Source organism: Eretmochelys imbricata, chromosome 3 (assembly GCF_965152235.1).
Source record: "Eretmochelys imbricata isolate rEreImb1 chromosome 3, rEreImb1.hap1, whole genome shotgun sequence".
Lineage (NCBI taxonomy): Eukaryota > Metazoa > Chordata > Testudines > Cheloniidae > Eretmochelys > Eretmochelys imbricata.
The window spans coordinates 80,197,890-80,209,114 of record NC_135574.1 but is presented as its reverse complement, the minus strand read 5'-3'; positions in this window follow the sequence as shown (position 1 = coordinate 80,209,114).

Here is an 11,225-nt window from a genome sequence, read left to right as displayed (position 1 = left end):
CCCCTCCCCTAGAGTCTGACTGCTTCCTTTGTCCCTTCAGGTGCAGTGAGTGCAATGGGCGGGAAGAGTGGAGTGCCTGGGGGTGTTTGTCCCTCCTTTTTTGTAGTTTCAGTCCCTGTCTTGAGAAACATTTCTAGCTGGGCACCTGGAGACAAAAAGTCTATGTGGAAGGATGGTCCCTGTTGCTTTTTTCTCACCTGTTTGAACTTTTGTTGTCTTCCCTCCCTACTTGCTGTTTACTGCTTAAATGCAAATTAAGCGGAACACATGTTCCTTTGTTTTTGATGGACCTGTTTACCAACTTCTGTTTAGTCAGAGCTGTGGGATTGGGAACATGTGTTATCATACAGGGAAATCTTTGTATGTAAAATTATATGTTGCCATACATATTTTATCAGGATGATTCCAGCAAACTGAGTTTTCAAATGACACCTTACAAGACATGCTTGTACAAAATTATTACAATAGGGTGTGGATAAAGGGCTCTATTCTGTTACACTAGCAGGCAAATATTCTATAAATATGTATGTATCAGTGCCAAGTTTTTTATGAGTATGTAATGAAAAACTGTATCAAAATACGTGTTAGGAAGTAGAGCTTTTGTTGCCATGATATGTAGAATTCCCTATCCTTGCTTCTGCAGGTTTTGAAGCTCAGCCTTAAATGTGCATTAACCATTTTTTTTTGTATTTAATATACATAAACAGGATTACTAGGTGGAGCTGACCACATGATGAAAGCAAGATTTAATAATCATATTGCAAAGGCTATTTTAGAACACCTGCAAGCTATTAACAGAGTATGACAAGCCTGTTGAGAAACTATAACTTAATATAGCTTATAGTTTAAAATGATTAATTGGATCATATTTGTTCTCTCCCACTGTGCCAGAACAAGACACAGTAGGTGTTTTATCATCTCAGAAAGAAAAGAACAGATGTCTTGTCAGATCATAGATCATGAGTGCTCATTAGCTTTTATTATCTTTATAAAAATGTTAGATAGGAAAGGCTGGTTTTTGATGCTTGAAAATGTTGTGCGTCTAATGTTGCAAAAATCATTAAAACCATAAACTGTGAGAAGTAACCTAATGACTACGACTGTTGTAATTCACATGGAATATACAGTAACGGGCTAAAAGTGGAAGAAGGAGGGAAATAACTTCTTTGAGCTAAATCTTCTGTAGGCTAATTTCTGAGGATTCTAAGATTGTACTATTAAAAATATTTAATGCCAATTCCACTTAAGAAATCTGGCAATTCATGTTTAAAAAAATCCTTTGTGGTTGTATTTACGTTGGGCAGTTTTCAAAGCCTTTCTCAAGTGTGGGACCATGTAGCAGTCCCATGTACCCTAAGTAGTCCCTTCCCTCCATAACCCATGTCTCCTCACCTGGCCCCAGGGGTAGGGCACTGGAGGAAAGTAGCCTCTTCTCCCTATCCAAAGCTGGGCTGCTCCCATGTGGGAGCTGCTCTCTGTTCTGGCACCATAGCAGCCCCTGGTGGGCGAAAGGCATAACTGCAGTGCCTCTCTGGCAGAATGCATTTTCTGCAGAGAAAAAAAATTCTGCAAGGGACATGAATTCTGCCTGTGTGCAATGGCACAGATTCCCGCAGGAGCAAACTTTTACACTCCCCTTTCTGCACCTCTGGTTAACTCTTTGATGTAGCACAGGCCAAAGTTCTGTCTCAGAAAGATTAGTCAAATCCCAGGGCAATTGTAGTCAAAATCCTGACTGCAGGTCTTATTAAAGAGAGAGTACCAAACAACTGCTTACTGTACAAATATTTACATTTAATAAAATCATTGTAAGCAATTTGAAAAACATTACATTTTTTAAACAGACATTGTTAAGCCCACCACTATGTTCTTCCAATATAGACTTCTCCAAACTCTTTCTGCTGCTATAGCAATGCATGTTCATGGAATAAAAATTTCGTTTGTAGCATTTGTATCATGAGGTAGGATTTCAGAATAACATTTACACTTCTGTTTTCTCACATCTAGCTACGCTCTCTCTCTACACCCTCTCCCCCTTTGAGCCTTAGAGACCACCAGTTTAATTTACCTAATGAGCAAACAGAAAATTTAGCCTCTTTCTGGCTAGCAGCAGTCCTCTGTTAATAGTTGACTTGTTCTCAGTTTTTTGGAGTCAGCTAGGAAATCTTGCCTGTTGCCAAAACGTTACAGATTTTGAAACTCCTCCCAGACAAGTCCCTGCTTTGGTGGTGACTGCCATCTTGGCCATGACTGGGGGTTGAAGCGGGCATCTCCAAAGCTAAAAGCATAGGTCACTACAACTTTAACTAAGGCCTGAATCCACAAAGGGACTTAGGCATTGTGATGCTGAGCGTTGCAGTGCCTGATTTATAAAACCACTAGAACAACAATGCCTGAGTCAGGCATATAGGCTTCTGTTAGAGGGTGCTGGGCAAAGGGTTGCTGATTCAGCCCTCTGTCATGCCAGCTCTCATTTAGGGGAATAAATTAGAGCTGGCTGGAGATGATGTGGCCCTAATTGGCGAAGCAGAGACAGCTGTTGCCTGATTAGCTTGGGGTTGTATAAAAGCCTTAGGGGAAGGAAGCCAAGGGGGGGGGGGGAGCAGAAAGAAAAGGCAGGGAGTAGAAGAGGGGAGGTAGCGCTTCCCTCCCATCTGTAGATGGTGAAGGGCCAACTTTACATGGTGGGAACAAGCTTATGAATAAACTGCACTAGTGGTGACTAACTTGAGAGTCTCAGAGTGACTTTGTGGACTTAGCAGAAGCAGGAGCCTGAGGGGCCTTGCCATGCTCTGCTACAAATGGGGGCTTGTCCAGGATTCCATGCTAGAGCAAGTGTTTGGTAGCCCAGAGATGGAGGAGACCCTGCAATGGCTGGTTTAAGCAGCAAGAGGAGGTGAAGAAGGCAATGCAGAGTTTTCAGCAAGCCCAGCAGCTGGAGAGACAGGCCTTGCTCACCTGAAAGGCAGAACAGCAGAAGAGCCTGCAGGACTTCATTTGGGAGCAGGCCGGCATCCAACAGCAGCTCTTGCAGAAAGTGGTGAGTCTCATGGGAGAGAATGGTGTTCGGGTACTGGGCTTAGGACTGTGTAAAATGGGCCTGACCAATGACCCCAATGCTTTCCTAGGCATATCTGAACTAGTAGCTATGGGGGCTGGATGGGACAGGGCAACCTGAGCCCTGCGACTGGTTCTCTACCTAGCCGGCGAAGGCCAAGCAGCCTACATGGAATCGTGAAGCAGTAAAGGCAGCCATCCTGGATTGTGTCCGCAGAGAAGTACCACCAGAAGTTCTGGTTGGCGAGGTAGATGGGGGGGTTTGCGGCCCTGGGCATTTACCCAAAAGTTAATGGACTGGGCTATCTGCTGCTGAGGCCGGATGCCCAGACAGTGGGGGAGATCATGGATGAGCTCCTCCTAGAGCAGTTTTTATGGGGCCTTCCCGAGAACATACAGGTGTGGGTGAGTAGGCACCAGCCGAATATGGTCGAGGTTGCTCTAAAGCTTACGGAGGAGCATGTGGAGACTGACTTCACCAGGAAGGAGAGATGGCAGAGCAGGGAAGTGGAGACTGGGAGACTGTCCAGAAAACCCCCACCCGGGAAGGGCCCAAAGAACAAACAGGAGGATTCCCGAGGGGCCCCCATGGGGTTCAGACTGGCGGTCTCTGGCAGTGCAGATGACCGGGACACAAGAAGGGGGATTGCCCGGACATGGATTATGGCTGGGCAAATGTTGGAGGGCAGGGGAAGGGGCGGAAGCTGTCCACCATTACGGTAATGGTGGGGAGGAAACCCCAGCAATGCTTGGTGGACTCTGCCTTGGCCTGCTCTCTGGCACAAAGGAAGCTGGTGAGGCCCACTGGTGGATTCCTGGTGAGAAGATGGACATAGAATGCATCTCTGGGGATAGGAGGCAATACACTACGGCCCAGGTGCCCCTCGAGCCCAAGATAAGAAAAAGAGGAGATTCCCTGAGGATGGGGGTAGAGACCCCCGAGCAAAAAAGCCAATAGAGCCTGAAAAGGGAGAGGGAAGGTATGGACGAAATGTCCACCCCAGAGTCTTTGACTGGAGAGCAAGGCCCAGCAGAGGCCCTTATTAGCGGACTCCCAAAGGAAGAGACCAGGCCCCAGTGGACAAGCTTTGGAGACAGGAGGCCCTGAGTGTCTGAGAGAGGGCTGGGACCAACCACAAACCCATGACAGAAGGGAAGGGGGGAAAAACGGGGGCACACTCAGGGGCTGTGAATGGCACAAGGACCTGTGGGTTTCAGCAGAGCTGTGGGGCTGTCCACCCCATGTAGTGTAGTTTGCAAACCCTGGAATTGACCTGAAAGAGGGAAAGAGACTCCCCCCGTAAAGCCCTCTCCCCCTCGGTAGAGGAAGGGAAGGACATGGAGGGGCGAACCAGGCAGTTGGAGAAGGTGGGGAGGTGTGTGACAGGGTGCTGGGCAAAACGTTGCTGATTCAGCCCTCTGTTGCACCAGCTTCTTTTTAGGGAACTAAATTAGAGCGGGCTGGAGATGACCTGGCCCGAATTGGGGAAGCAGAGACAGCTGTTGGCTAATTAGCCTGGGGCTATATAAAAGCCTCAGGGGAAGGAAGCCAAGGGGGAAAGAAAGGGAAGAGAAGCAGAAAGAAAGGGAAAAGGCAGGGAGTGGAAGTGGGGAAGTAGCTCTTCACCATCTGCAGGCTAGAGGGAGGGAAGGGCCAACTGTACATGGTGAAATGGTGGTGGGAAGAAGTCTGTGAACAAACTGCATCAGTGGTGACTACCCCAGGGTCTCAGAGTGACTTTGTGGACCTAGCAGAGGCAGGAGCCAGAGGGGCCCTGCCGCACTTTGCTACAGCTTCCTATACAGTATGTTAGGGAAGAGTCAACATGGCTTTTAGAAAGGGAAGTCATGCCTTACCAATCTGTTAGAATTTCTGAGGGTGTCAACATGCGAACAAGGGCAATCTAGTGGATATATTGTACTTGGACTTTCAGAAAGCCTTTGACAAGATCCTTCCCCAAAGGCTCTTTAGCAAACTACGCAGTCATGGAATAAAAGAGAAGGTCTTCTCATGGATCAGTAACTGGTTAAAAGATGGGAAACAAAGGGTAGGAATAAATGGTTAGCTTTCGAATGGAAAGAAGCTAAACTGTGGGTACTTCAAGGACCTGTAGTAGGACCTGGATTGTTCAACATATTCATAAATGATCTGGGAAAGGGTGTGAGGTGGAAAAATTTGCAGAGGATACAAAATTTCTCAAGATAAGTCCAAAGCTGACTGCGATGAGTTACAAAGGGATCTCTCAAAACGCTATGATTGGACAACAGAATGACAGATGAATTCAATGATGATAAATGCAAAGTAATGCACATTGCAAAACATAATTCCAATTATACATACAAAATGATGGGTTCTAAATTAGCACTTGAGAAAGAGATCTTGAAGTCTTGGGGATAGTTCTCTGAAAATATCTGTTCAATGTGCAGCAGCATTTAAAAAAAGCTAACAATGTCAGGAACCATAAGGAAAGGGATAGATAATATGACAAAAAATATCATAATGCCACTATAGAAATCCATGTATTAATGAATACTGCATCGTCCCATCTCAGGAAAGATATATTAAAAATTGGAAAAAGTACAGAGATGAGCAACAACAATAATTAGTGATATAGAACAGCTTCCATACAAGGTGATATTAAAAAGACTAGGCCCATTCATCTTAGAAAAGAGATGATTAAAGGGGGTTATGATAGAGGTCTATAAAATTATGAATGATGTGGAGAAAGTGAATAGGGAAGTGATATTTACCCTTTCACATAACACAAGAATTAGGGCTCACATGATGAAATTAATAGGCAGCAGGTTTAAAATAAACATGAGGAAGTATTTCTTCACAGAACCAATCTGTGGAACTCATTGCCTGGGGATGTTGTGAAGGCCAAAACTATAACTGGGTTCAAAAAAGAATTAGATAAGCTCATGGAGGCTAGGTCCACCAATGGCTATTAGCCAGGATGGGCAGGGATACAACCCCATGATCTGGGTGTCCCTAAACAACTGACTGCCAGAAGCTGGCACTGGACAGCCAGGGATGGATCACTTGATAACTTCCCTGTTCTGTTAATTCCCTCTGAAGAATCTGGCACTGGCTGCTGTCAGTAGACAAGTTACACAAGGTTTTCAGGGTTGTCCTCCAATAGGAACCTTTTCCCCAGGGAACCTTTCTGGGGCAGACCCTTTACATTTAACAGAGCCAAGCATCTGCAGCCCTAAAGTGGTCATTTAGCAACTGGCTGTTGTTTTTGGAATCTCTTGTTTCCCACTGTTAAGTGCTCAGTTCCCTCTGTGTTTTCCTTTTCTTATTCCTGAGATGACACAGTCTTAGAGAAAACTTTCCTCCCGCTTCAGAAAAATGTTTGAAAAATCCAGCTGTGTGGCTGATTGCAAGGTCAGTCAACAGGCTGCTAAACAAGAACTGAGGGAGAAGGAGCTATGTGCTTTGTCTCAGTGCCAAGCTATACAGGTGTGGTGGCCTGTGGCCCGTTTCTAAGTGTTTTTTGAATTAATCTGAGGCCCTTGGGACAGAGAATGGGGAATTGGGGAGACAGTTTCACAAGAGAAAAATCTTTGTGTTTTTCAAGCAAGCTTGTACTATTTTCTTAATTATGTTTATAAAATGAAATAAACACATTAAAGAGAATGCAAAGTACTGTAAATTTGATTATTTCTTCCAGGCTGTGAGGAATCTAACTTTCTTGTTTTTTTTTTTTTTTTTAATTACTTGTAACTGAGCTACTTTTGCGCAGAGAAAAGGAAGCTTTGTTTTCAGCATGGACAGAGAGATTTTTGTACTGAATTTATGCCTTTATTAGCTTGTACAGTGTTTTGAAACTGGATAACTTTTCAGTGAACCTTTTGAAATCACCAGCACTTTAGTAAACCCCAGATTAACTTTTTTACACATGAGATGGTACAATGAACTTCTGAGCATGCCACACAACAGAGTTATTTGTCCAGTTAAAACATAAAATTAGCCACTTGCAGCTGTAAATTGATATTAGGAGTCAAAGCTTCAAATTAAAATAATTCAAGTTCCTTAGGGGTCCTTGGGCTGTAAGAATACAAGTATTCTCTTCAGTTCAACACATCGGTTTATGACCAGAGGTAATACACAGCGATAGGGCAGAGACCGTGATCTGTTTTATAGGCATACAGTACACAAACCAATTCAAGAAACCCACTCCAGTTTGTCTAAGATCAGCAAAATTTAAATCAAGGAACTAACTTCTCTACCGACTAAGCATGGTGTACAGACAAGAGGGACCACAGAATGAGGGGCGGCGGCGGGGGGGGGGGAGCTAGGAAATGATGCGGCCGTTTATTTTGCAATTCTTTTAGTTTACTTAAAGATAGCTGAGCTATTTTAGGTAAGATAAAAACTTTGACATAAACCACTGAGTTAAGATGACGGCTCGAGTGAGTAAAATGTTTAATTTGTAATTTTGAGACCATGACAGCTTTGATTTGGAGGTCAAAAATTTTCCATTCTATTTTGATTGCAAAGAAAGTTATTAGATGCCCATTATTTCTAATCTTTCCCTTTGTGCCATGTCATGTGGGTAGAACACATTCCTTTTCAATGACCTTCTCATGCATTTAGAGTGCAACGCATACCTTAGTGTCTACAGGATTGGGACCTAAATGTCGGGGGGCTGTAATGAGCCATCAAGAGATGTTTCCTCTAAGGCCAGTTTTCACTGTACCTTCTTACTCCTTACTCCTAACTCTTACTCTGCCCCGAGGGAGAGCTCTCTCAAACACTTTTTGAATATTAACTGATTTAGAAGCTTAGTAATAAATATCTTCATGGCATTGAATGTGTCCTTACTTTTGCCTGAGAATTTCATACTAATATAATTAGAAATAGACAAAGGCCAAAACCAGGTCTATTGTTTCATAAGAAGTGCCGGAACTATTAAGTGGTGCACAACTGAGCCTGTAGTTTTTGTGGAGGAATGTTGTGTAGCTGTATATACGTACTGCATTAAGTGCTTGTGACATTCTATGCCAAGAGTTCAACTGTTGGATTATTAGGATTCTCAAGGGATAACTTCACTGTACTGATTGCCTTTGACAGATCAGTTTGCTTAGATTAAAAAGCAATTGCTACTGTCAAGTCAAATTTAAACACTTTGGTGACAGGAAACTGAACCCTAGCATTGTCCAATATAAAAAAAACATCTTGGTCTACAAATTATGTGAAGTGGAAAGAAAACTCTGCATATTTGAAGAGTGATATGGGGGGGTGGGGTGGATGTGCAAAGATTTCAACAAATACACAAGTGGCTAATGTGCTTTGTCTGTGCATTTAATGCTAGAAAAATACTATATATTGTGAGTCTACTATACAAATATTTAGAGACTAACGCTTCCAAGCATACCCCATACTGCTAGGAATGTAAATAGATGCAGGTTTTGTTAGGATTTGGACTTGTTCTGAATATTTGTGTGCTATTGCGGCGCAGAATGGCAATATATGATAGGGTATACAAACCCCACGCAGGACTGGGTTAATGATCTGACCTACAGATAGGCATTGCAATGAGCTTTGCCTTGCAAAATCTGCCAGAAACACTCCAGCTGGATGGCATGAGCAGGGGAGAAACAGGAAATTAAAGGCAGGAAGCAGACTACAAAGGGTTGTTTGCCCTGGTAGAATGATGCCTGTGAGAAATTAGATCTCATGGCTCTGAGAATTAATGTCTGAAATGATGGGGATGCTTCGGCCACAGATACTGCTAGCTCGGGGGTGGCCAACCTCTGGCTCCGGAGCCACATGCGGCTCTTCAGAAGTTAATGTACGGCTCCTTGTATAGGCACCGACCCCGGGGCTGGAGCTACAGACGCCAACTTTCCAATGTGCCAAGGGGTGCTCACTGCTCTGCCACAGGCCCTGCTCCCACTCCACCCCTTTCTGCCCTCTCTCCTTCCCTTCCAAGCTTCCCGCAGGCCACGAAACAGCTGATCAGGAGGTGCAGGGAAGGAGGGGGAGGCGCTGATCGGTGGAGCTGCCAATGATGGAAGCCACGGGCCGGGGGGGGCTGATGGGGAGCTGATGACGTATTACTGTGGCTCTTTGGCAATGTACGTTGGTAAATTCTGGCTCCTTCTCAGGCTCAGGTTGGCCACCCCTGGTCTAGCTGGTGAGTGGGAGGACTGGCCAGGTCTCCCTGAGGTAAAGAAATTCTTGAGTCTGTAGATTTTCCCCTTCCCCCCACCCCCTGTTTGGAGTGTAAAAGTTGTTCACAACCACAGAAATTGGGAGAGCCACCTGGAGAGAAAGGAAAGACCAATAAATAGGGTTTGGCAGGGTTTGTTTCTTTACAATTGACTCCAGTCTATAGTGGGCCTTTTGCTAATTCAGCAGAGAGTTTTTTGCTTAGCGTGAGTTTTTCCTACCCTGCTGTGAGATGCATTTTTTTCTATAGTGTTTGCTGTAGCCTATTGGGCTTCTAGTGATGGGGCACAGGTTGCCAATATGAAAGAACTCCCATTCTTAGAGTGCATCATTCTTTGACTATTAGGAGCATTTATAATTAAAAATCACCTGACTAGGTTATTTACGGTAACTCCTGTGAACATAAATTCTGCGGGCAGAGAACTTAATGGTTCATTACCACATCTACACCTTTGAGCCTTATCTAGCTCAAACATTTTCAACCCCACCTTCCTAGTCTAGAAAAGGCCTTTGAAATATTAATTGTGTGTGTGGTTTAAAAACTACTTAGAACAGTGGTAGTCTGTCTTCCCTTTAAGAAGAGAGAATCTCTCCTGACCTTACTCTAAAGCAATTTCCATACAAAGATTGAAACTCAAGCTAGTTGAAATTCAAACAGACGGTGCTTTCTTGCATTAAGTTTATCATTCTTGATGGAAATGACTTTTTTGAACAGAGCTGGAATCTGTGTCGCTTTGAACAGGTCCTGGTGGTTTAAGAATGACATTCAAAACACTGGACAAGCCTACTTACAGCCTTTTTAAAATTCATTAAGGTTTCTTTTCTATTTGATGATGATCTGTTGTGACTCTAATAATAGTGTTATCAAATGCAAAGTGAGCTGAGGTAATGAAAAAGTGCATTAAAAACTATGATAACCCTTTAATGTAAAAAGTCATCCTTTTCCAATACATTGCAATAATTTGTATTAATATTTTGATTTGATTTAGACTATTGAAGAGATCATTACGTTAATTGAATTACAGCTCTTAGCTATGTGTACTTTTTTCAGTAGCATAAAAATAAGAAACCCTGTTCTCATTGCAGACCCCATTCCACAGAAAACATCCCTGGCCTTTCCTTGAAGTGTTAGGCTGCAGATCTTGCTTCTGCTTCAAATCAACCCAGTCAGAAAAGTGACTAACTTGCCTCCAGACCCTATACCCCAGTTATACAAGTTTTGACTGCCTTGCTCCACAGAGGCAGTAAGGGCTTTTAGCCTCTTTCAGCTGTCTTTATGCTTGAGAAGCAGCATGGTCCAGTGATTGCAGGTAGTGCATTGGGCCTCGGGACACTGCAGTTCTATTCCTGGCTTTGCTACTGATCTGGTCAAGTCACTTTTGTCTTTTTGTGCATGTTTTTCTTCCACAGTGTTTTTTGGTGTGTGTGTGTTTTGGTCTTTCGATATTGCAAGTTCTTTGGGGCAGGGGCTTATCTTATTATGTTTGTACAATAAGGATCTCAATGGGCCCACGGGGCCTCTATGTGCTACTGTAATACAAAAAAAAAAAATTAACCAGGAATTTTATTAATCTAGCTATAGTTTAATACATTGATCAACACTAGAAAATGGCACCCTGCCAACAAAATATTTTCCCAGACATCAGTTGCTGACCCTCTCCCTCCCACAACTCAATGCCTTTAGTGGCAAAACACAGTAGCTAATGAATCATCCCATTTCACTGAAGAGCAGATGTTCTTGCAGTCTGCTTTGGAGACAATCACCTTTGGATCTGGTGAGCCAATGGGGAAAGATAAGAAAAAAATACATTCAAGTTCAGAAATTGCCCTACGAAGACCATCCTCTCAGCAGACCCCATCATTTACAGTTGGGGTTTTTTACCTTCAGCACATCAGAAAAACACACCTGCCACGGAATTGGGAGGTGAGAGGCAGTTTATAAGGCAGGTAGATCCCAAACTATCTAGGATTTAGTAGGTTAAAACAG